Below are 10,437 nucleotides of genomic sequence, written 5' to 3' on the forward strand. Positions count from 1 at the left end.
CTGTTGGGAGTGGCACAAAGCAATGTTCTGGGAAGTTTGCTCTCTTTCAGGTGCTTAGAATTCTGATGTTATGATTGGCTACTTTGGCCACACTGCCAGGTTCAAAAGGAGGCCTCTTAGAGGCAGAAGTCTCTCTCACTGCTGAATGAGAAGGACTGCTGCTGAGAGAAAGTGCTCCTGAGAGAAATGTGCTCCTGAGAGACATACACTGCTGGGAAAGAGACACACACCTAGAGATACTCACTGCTGGGAGAGAGACTGGGAGAGACAGTAGGCTGAGAGACAGTGGGCTGGGAGAGACTGAGCATTGTTCCTGAACTTGAATTGTAGCCTGGTGCTTCCCTATTAAACCCCATAATCTGTGAGTTCTGTGTGGTCACTGCAGTAAATTATTGAACCCATCAGAGAGGTGGTAGGTGCTGCAGGAGGAATGGTTGGTGAAAGAGCTAAAGAGAGGCAGGCAGGCTGTCTGGCCTTGCAAGAATGGGCCTTGGGCTATTGATGGTGATTCTGTATTCCTCTTGTGGGCTTAAAGGAGGTTGGAAAATTTGACCTCCTTGCCCCTTTGGCACCCACCACCAAATTAAGGTCCTGAAAGCATTGTACCATCCACATCATTAAGGTTTACTCGACTTTGAGGATACAGCTCTTCTCCAATAATATTTTGAGTGTCTTCCAATGTGAGGGGCTCATCTTCCAACATTATATCAGACAATGTTTCCCTGCTATTTGTAAAGTTTTCATTGGCCATTTTTTTCTGAAGTAGATCATTAAATCCTCCTTCCTAGTCTCTTGGTCTGGAAGTTTTACTGAAACTTGTTAACCATGAGTGACCCTGCTGTATCTGAAATGCCATGCCATATCTTCCAGTATCACAGAAACACACAATTCACCACAGTGTGACAAACTGACAGATAGGTGGTGGTCTAAGTTAATAGCTCTCCTTATTCACTTGAATTTAATAATAATTTATTGGCACACACTGTGTATCCAACATAATATCACCTCCATTTTCACACCATAAGTTAAAAGCTTGAGCTCCACATATCTACAACATCTTATTATATGTTTTCTTATCTTTGAAACAAAGAGCCCTAACATTTCTGTGTTAGAAATGTTCACTCATTTAGTCCCCCCCCCTTTTTTTTTTTTTGCCAAGAGTAGAATAAGTACAATTGAGAAGAAGCTTCACAGTTAGCACAGTGGATGAGATGCTAGTTCTCATGAGTTTATTTCTGCTTGTTGTGGCTCATTTCACAGAAAATTTACTTTTCTGTGTCTTAATTTCCCTAGCTACAAAGAAAGAAGAAATTACTATTTCTTTTGTGAACACAGAGGTAGAGAAAGTTTCAATGACTAGGTTTAATGGTTTCATTTAATTCCCTACCTAGATCTAGTACTAAATTCATTATAATTTAAAAAAAAAAAAAAAAGTATACAGCTTCAGTGCTGCTAACCAACATTAACCTGGACATTACAGCTAGTTTTTGCCCATTGTCACGACTACTGAAACTCTCACGCATATGATTTGAGAAACATTTCATGATGCTATGGTAAAAGGAATGAAAATGACCTTAGGCTGAACTTAACTAGTTGCATTTAAAAGTCACTGATAAAACTCTGGTGACACAGGGTTAAAGCACTCACTGCTAACTAAAAGTTGATATTTTGAACCCATCAGCCACTCTACTAGAGAAAGATGTAGTCTGCTTCCATAAAGATTTACAGCGTTGGAAACCCCAATGGGTTATTTCTGTTCTCAGAAATATGTTATGAGTTGGAATCAACTTGACAGCAGTGGGTTTGCCTTGTTTTGGTTTGGTAAAGCAAATGAGAACACAATTTGTAGAAAGCCATCTCCTCTACAATTAAATCTTGGAACTCATCTCTAAAATTAAATCCACCAAGTCATATAAAATATCCTCTACTTTGATCCCCTGGATAGTGTTGACTTCTAAATAGTAAGTAGTGATTTCTCTTCTTCACTTGAGAAAATTATGTGTGTGTTTTTGTCTGAAAACATAATCTTTTTTTTTGTGTGTGTCTTAACTTATTTATCTATAAAGAACAGAGTGGAGAAGATATATAAGAGGCACACATATGCCTCAATTCTCCCCTTTTGTACTTACTGCAGGCATTACTAATGAAGCATGAAAATCTTTCTTGTTAAATTTACAAGAGCTTCAGAATATTTTCATCACAGCATATCTTTGGATTAGATTTTTACTTAACCCTATTGAATGTTTACTATATGTCAGGCACTATTTTAAATGCTTACCTGTATTAATCAATTTAATTATGACACAACTCTATGAGGTAGGTGCAATAAATATCCTTATTTTGCAAGTGAAGAAAGTGAGGTCCCAAAATACACCTATAGTAAGGGAGAGAGCTTCGAATCAAAGATCCTGTGCTCTTCTACACTATGCCGTGTTACCTTTGAGTTCTCTAGAGTCTGTTTCAACACAAATGTTATGGCTAGTAATGAAAGTGTGCTTCAGACATTTGACAATCATAAGCATCATCTGCTCTTTGAAGATTTTTATTTTTATTAGTTCACTCAAAGCTTCATTCCTGGCACCTGACTCAGTGTCTAGCATAATGACTGGCATATAACGGACACTCAGTAGATATTGAATGAAAAACTGCCACCACCTGCATGGCCAGTATTACCACACTCTTTTCAAATATGCTTTGAAATTACTCTTTCTTTTTGTGTTGTGTCAGTTGCTATTCTGCAAATTCTCTTTGATCCTCTCTGGGCAGAATCTCATTTGATTTTCTATCTAATGTTCTATCTCAGTTCTGCACTGGCTGAGTGTTTATTCTAATTTTAACAATTTATTTAGACCAAGAAATTGACCACAAGAAACCCTTAATTGTTAGAAAAGCAATGGGTCTTTGCATAAGCCAACTTCTTCCATGCAAGAGAAACAGCCCGCAATGAGAGTGGTCAATTGCCAAATTGGGAAAAGCCTTGAGTGACTGTGGAACAGATGCTCTTGAGTATAATTAGTAGAGACTTGCAGTGACCTAGGTGGTTATTTAACTAAAAAAGGAAACATGAAAGTAGCCAAAATTGGATTATTTTGAGGGAATTTCATGGTGAGTCACTGAACAGAACTTAACAGAGACACAAAAAGAACAAATTAGTAAGTCAGTATTTATGGTAATGTATAACCAATTAGAGCGGGGGATCTTAAAAACCAAGGACAATTCTTTTCTTAATTCTTCTACTCTTAATAGAATAAACCAGTACCTAACTTATCTGAATTATGAGTGATAATATAAAAGCTACAAATAATCAGAAAAGCATTAAACTTTGGAAAATGCTTATCAATGACATTTTTTACAAACAACTACAAATGTGTTTGGGGAGTAGTCTTAAATTATTCCTGGAATATATTTCTGATAATCATGACTTTTGAAACCATTATATTTCTCTTAAATGTTATCCTGAATCTAGAGATGAAGGTCTTCAGCATCTTCAAATGATGGAAATACCGGTAGACTGACATCCATTACAATGCATAAGCAAAGAAGTAGGAAGAAAGGGAATAAAGCTTTACCCAAAATAATTCACTGGAAGGAGATAAAGAAGGATTAACGAGAAGGTAGGAGGACAAGAGGAACACCTAGCTGATGTTAATTGTACCGTAGCTGCCAGCTGTCTCATTCTGTTCCTCCCAAAGCACAGAGACCCAACTGTCACATCCTCAGGGATCATTTCACACAATGTGAAGAAAGCATTATATGTATATAATGAGTTGAAATAGGTAATCAATACAAGATGGAGATATTGTCATGTATTAACTGTGTTTATTCTAATTAAAAATAACCAATATTGGGATAGATTTTCTTTACCTAGTGTCACTCTAACAGACATACCACAAATGGGTGGCTTTAACAAACAGTAGTTTATATTCTCTTACAGTTTTGGAGGTTAGAAGTCTGAGTTTAAAATGTCAAACTCTAGGGGCTGAGTGAAAGCCCCTAGACCTTGGGATTCAGATCTACCTCTTGCTCCTGGCCCAATGAAGCTGGAGGCTTTCTTCACTCAAGGCAACTGCTGAGACTGACAAACCCATGCTTGATAAGTAAAGCAGAACAGTCTCAATATTACCAAACCACACAGCAGGCCATTGATTCAAGTCCATTAAGAGTTCCAAGATCGGCAGACAACATGGCAACTTGCTGAACAATGACTCAACTACACGCAGGATTGAAGTATGCCAAAAGCTGCAGACCATTCCCAAAGCTTCTCCTTGCATACCCAAAGCAAATCACATCGCTAAAGCAGCTACTCAGCTGCTCACGGCAGATTCCACCATGGAGTTAATTACCAATCTCACCATGGGGAATAACTACATTCAGCTGCCTAGCCACTCAAAATCAAGCCCAGCCACATTGACACATAACCTTAACTACCAGAGGAGGTATAGTAGGATGGAGAAGGAGGAGACTTGGCATGCAAAATACTTTTTAAAAATTCTGACCATAGACATGTACCAGAATAAATAGACATCAGTTACTCATGTGGCATGATAATCTGTTAGGTCAAGCAGTGGTTCAAAATCATATTGTAAATTTTGTCTACACACTGTCAAGCTGTCATGGCTGCTTCCCAACTCTTGGGTGCCTGGCCTAACTAGTAATGTCATATTATTTTATATCAGTTCAAAGTTCCCTCTTCTCAAATCTCTTCATTACCCAAACTGTTCCTCTTCCCTCTGTCCCACATCATCCAAAAGCACACTAAAGCACCGTGTGCTCTATAGGAAGAAAAAAAAATTCCTAGGGACTAAAAAGAACCAGATTGTCAAGAATAAATCATGAAATCTTGGAAAATATATTCAACTGATCTCAATCCCAAAAAGAAAAGTAATATAATGAAATTTGCAAAAACCTGGAGTTAGAAAACCAAAAGGGAACAACATGCTCAGTGTTATTCAGGGTGAAAGAACTGAATAAAAATTCAAGCCTCAAGTTGCAATATTGAAGAATTCTAGGGGCAAAATATTGAATGACACAGTAAGCTTCAAAACAAGATGGAAGGAATACACAGAATGACTTAACTGGTCAATGTTTAACCATTTCAGGAGTGTGGTGGTTAAGTTTGCATGTCAACTTGGCCAGGTTTCGTTAAGTGGCTGGGCAGTTGGATGTAGTATTCCCCATGATGAGATTGGTAATCATCTCCATGGTGGAATCTATGTGAACACCTGAGTAGCTGCCTTTGGCTATGTGATCTGCTTCCCATATATAAGAAACAGCTTTGGGAATGGTCACTAGCTCATGGCATGCTTGAACCCTACATGTAGCCGTGTCATTGTTCAGCAGCCTGCCACACTCTGCCAACCTTGGAACTTTCAATGGACTTGAATTAATGGCCTGCTATGGGGTTAAGGTAACATTGGGAGTATGCCATTTTATTTGTTGACCTTGGGCTTGTTACCCTCAGCAGCCAGTAACTGCCTAAGTGAAAAGATGCCTCTAGCTTCAGTTGGCCAGGAGCAAGAGGTAGAGCTAAAGCCCAAGGTTGAGGGGCTTTCACCCAGCCCCTAGAGCCTGGTACTTTGAACTTGGACTTAAAGCCTCCAAACTGTAAGAATAAACTCCTGTTGTTCAAGCCATCCCATTTGTGGTATATTCCTGTCAGAGCAGTACTACCTATCCAGAACAGAATATGGTACCAAGCGAGTGAGGTGCTGCTCTGACAGATACCTAAAATGTGGAAACAGAAGTGGAGTGCATCCTCGACCCAAGACCCTGGCAGAGAGACCCCAGCATGTGGCATGAGACATGGCAGCAGCAGAGCCAAGAGTCTGGCAGAGAGATATCGGCAGACAGACCAGCATGAGAGATGGTAGTAGCAGAGCCCAGAGACTCATTAAACAGCAACAGGCTTACCAACCCACAGAGGAGAAAGCCAAGTGCCACTAGGTAGGCCGCTTTCTGGTGGAGTGGGTTGCCTTTGGGCATTAATTGGTAGAAGAGATTGGCATGAGATGGAGTAGCAGGTTTGTTGGCCCATGGAGCAAGAATGCCAAGAGCATTTTGGGCAGGAAATTTTTCTGCAGAGTGGGTTGACTTCAGCATTAGTCAGCAGAAGTGAAGAGACTAAGGAAATGGGAAGCAGAGCTGCCTCAGCCTCAAGGGTAGACCACGGCCTTGGGGGTGAACCACCATAGCCCCTAGGTTTCAGAGAGCCAGACCTTCACCAACATGGTTCTGGAGAGTGGGGCTGCTCATTCATGTGAGCTAGTGTGATGGAGTCAAGCCACTGTCCAAGAGTGAGGGGCCAGGGCTACCATGCTCAAGAGGGAGAGGAATGGGCCCCCCCAAGCCAAGGGGTTGAGGTTACCACTCAAGAACTAGGGGACTGAAGTCACCCAGTGAAGGAGAGCTATACAGATACCACCCATTGAAGATCTGTATAGGTGTCAAGGGGTAGAATTGTGGTAGTTAAGTTTGTTTGTTGACTTGGCTAGGCCTGGTTAGGGAGCTCTGGTAGCCTAGTGCCTAAGGCACTTGACTGCTAATCAGAAGGCTGACGGGTCAAACCCACCAGCTACTCCTCAGAAGGAAGATTGGGCAATTCTACTTCCGTAGTGATACTGCCTCAGAAACCCAAGGAGGGGTCACTATGAGTAGGGTCTGACTTGATGGCACATAACAATAACAACAACAGGCCTGGTTAAGTGGCTGGGCAGCTGGATGTAGTATTCACCATGATGAGACTGGCAATCAACTCCATGGTGAAATCTACCCTGAATAGCTGCCTTTGGGTATGTGGTCTGCTTCCCATACATAAGAAACAGCTTTGGGAATGGTCTCTAGCTCATGGCATGCTTGAATCCTGCATGTAGCCATGTCATTGTTCAGCAGCTTGCCATGCTCTGCCAACCTTGGGACTTTCAATTGACTTGAATTAATGGCTTGCTGTGTGGTTTCGTAACATCGAGACTTTGCCATTTTATTTGTAAACGTTGGATTTGTTAGCCTCAGCAGCCAGTAGCTGCCTGAATGAAGAGATGCTCTAGTTTCAGTTGGCCAGGAGCAAGAGGCAGAGCTAAAGTCCAAGGTCGAGGGGCTTTCACCCAGCCCCTAGAGCTGAACTTTGAACTTGGACATAAAGCCTCCAAATTGTTTGGAAGCAATCAGCCCTAGGACACGATGCCCTCAAGACCAGAAGAACTAGATGGTGCCCAGCTACCAATGCCAACTGCTCAGGAAAGGAGCATAACTAGAGATCCTGGATAGAATGAGAGGAAAAATGTGGAACAAAATCCAAAAACTCAGTAATTACCAGAATTACTGGTCAGATGGAGTCTGGTGAGATCCCCCAATACTATGGTCCTGGGATGCATACTGTGCCTGGAATAAAACTCACTCCCAGGCTCTGGCTCTCAACCTAGTAGTACACAAGATGTACTCACAGACCACTCAACTGGGGTGATCCACCCACATATTCTATGGAAATGCATCCCTTGGAGAGATCAACCACAGGGCACCAGATGGGCAACATTCATATGAGGAGATTCAGGACACACAGGACTGCATGACTATGAGGGGCATGGGGGAAGGGGTTATGGGACAGGGTGGGGAGGAGACTGGGTTACAGTTGGGGATGGTAAATGGGGAGTGAAACTAAATATACACATAATGCTGAATGTAAAACAAACTCTGCTCTGTACACTTGCACCTAAAGAACAATAAAAAGTAAAATAATAAAATAAAATAAAGCCTCCAAATTGTAAGAATAAAGTCCTGTTTGTTCAAGCTATCCTATCTGTGGTATATTTCTGTCAGAGTGGTACTAGGTAAGCAGAACAAGAAGGTAGCAAATGATCAAAAACTGATGTTATCTAAGAAAGAAGTCTAACCAGCACCTAAGGCATTGGAAAAAACAAGGCTCCATGATTTGATGGAATACCAATTAAATGTTTCAACAAATGAATACAACTCTGGAAGTACTCACTCTTCTATGCAAGAAATTTGGAAGACAGCTATTTAGCCAAACCATTTGGAAGATATCCATATTTATGCCCATTCCAAAGAAATTTGATCCAACAGAATGAAGAATTATTAAACAATATCACAAGCAAGTAAAATTTTGCTTAAGATAATTAAAAAATGGCTACTGCCTGTCCATTGACAGGGGACTGCCAGAAATTCAAGCCAGATTCAGAAGAGGCTATGGAATTAAGGATACTATGGCTGATGTCAGGTAGATCTTGGCTGAAAGCAGAGAATACCAGAAAGATGGTTTATCTGTGTTTCATTGACAATGCAAAGGTATTCAACTGTGTGGTTCATAACAAATTGTGGATAACATTGTGAAGAATGGGAATTTCAGAAAATTTAATTGTGCTCATGTGGAACCTGTACATAATTCAGGAGGCAGTCATTTAAACAGAGTAAAAGGATACTGCATTGCTTAAAATCAGAAAAGGTGTATGTCAGAGTTGTATTTTTTCACTATACTTATTCAATCTGTATGCTGAGCAAAGAATCCAAAAAGCTGGATTATATGAAGAAGAACATGGCATCAAGATTGGAGGAAGGCTCATTAACAACCTGCATTATGCAGACAACACAATCTTATTTGGTGAAAGTGAAGATTTGAAGCAGTTACTCATGAAGATCATAGACTTCAGCCTTCAATATGGATTACATCTCAACATAAAACAAATATTTTCACCACTATACCAAAAAGCAGCATCATGACAAACAGAGAAAAGACTGAAGTTGTTGAAGGTTTCTTCATTTATTTGGATTCACCACAGTTTATACCCATGGAAGCAGCAGTCAAGAAATCAAATGACATATTGCTTTGGGCAAATCTGCTGCAAAAGATCTCTTTTAAGTGTTAAAAAGCAAAGATGTCAATTTGATGACTAAGGTGCACCTGACCCAAGCCATGATATTTTCAGTGCCTCAGAGGCATGTGAAGACTAGACAGTGGATAAGGAAGACCAAAGCAGAACTCATGTTTTTGAATTATGGTGTTGCAAAGTATATTGATTATATCACAGATTACCAGACTAATGAACAAGTTTGTCTCAGAAGTACAGCCAGAATGCTCCTTAGAAGTCAGGATGGTGAGACTTCATCTCATGTACTTTAGACATGTTATCAGGAGGAAATATTTTCTGGAAGAGGACATCATGCTTGCTAAAATAGTAAAGGGTCAGTGAAAATGAGGAAGACCCTAACTGAGAAGGTTTTACACAGTGGCTGAAATGATGGGTTTGATCATAGCAATGATTTGAGGATGCTGCAGGATCAGGCAGTGTTTCCTGCTGTTGTATGTAGGGCCACCATGAGTTGAAACCGATTTAACAGCACCTAACAACAAATACCAACAAGATATCTTACCTGCATCTTGTCTTTTCACTGCCACTCTGACCTTAAGGACAGGATGGCCAACTGTAAACACCATTTCACATTGCTTTACACTCTCTGATACCCCTTTCTGCTAAGCTAATGCTGCAATGTTTCTGTGTAACAGAAGTCAAGCCCATTAGAATATACAGTCTGAGCTAATTAGGCACTGCACTGGGATATAGTTACTATCTGGGTAACATCTTTCTAGGGATTTTCTTTAGGCAAAGAAATAATTTTTATGAAGTCTGGCTCCTGTCATTCCAGACCTCAAATGTATCCATAAAGCCATGTTCTAGGATATTGTGAAAATTACTCCAAGACATTTCAAAAAACTGGTTCACACTCTATTCTTGGATCTTGACACTCCATTATTTTAGTCTCTGACTAAAATGTAAATGGTATATAATAGCAATACTGTACTCAATGAAAGGAGACATTTTCTCAAGCAATAGGTAAAGGAAGACAATTTAAATGACAATCCTTTTAACATTCCTCACCTTTGCCCATGCTATTTTGTCCTTGTTCATCTAAATTCTAACAGAGTGGAGCTAATGTAAAAGAAACTCTGAAATAAATGACAAATGTGAGTGACTGAGACAGATGAAGGATGCCTTTAAGAGTTATTTGGACTAAAAATAAATTTAATGATTCTTACAGCTTTCTGGGAAGCAATGAAAAATCACCTGGGGGTGCACTATATTCATAATATGAATAGGACCTTTGCTTCTATAAAAGATGGAGCCTTAAAGTATTTGGAATTGGGAAAATCTTCAAAGTGATTCCATGTAATGAAGAAAAAGTTGAGTCCTAGAGAAAGTTTCAATGTTAAATTCATAAAAACCACTGTGAAATCTGTGTATTTTTCATGAGAAAGGGAGGCAGAGTCTACCCAGAAACAATGTTCCTTTAAGTAAGAATTTTAGAATTAAGTTTTTTATAAGTCAGTTTTAAATATGAGAAAGGACAACTGTGTTATTTAGAGAAGCAAAACCAGTAAAGCTTATATATATATATATATATATATATATATATATATATATATATATA

Source organism: Orycteropus afer, unplaced genomic scaffold (assembly GCF_000298275.1).
Source record: "Orycteropus afer afer isolate SDZICR_OR568_19922 unplaced genomic scaffold, OryAfe1.0 scaffold00028, whole genome shotgun sequence".
In the NCBI taxonomy this organism is placed as follows: domain Eukaryota; kingdom Metazoa; phylum Chordata; class Mammalia; order Tubulidentata; family Orycteropodidae; genus Orycteropus; species Orycteropus afer.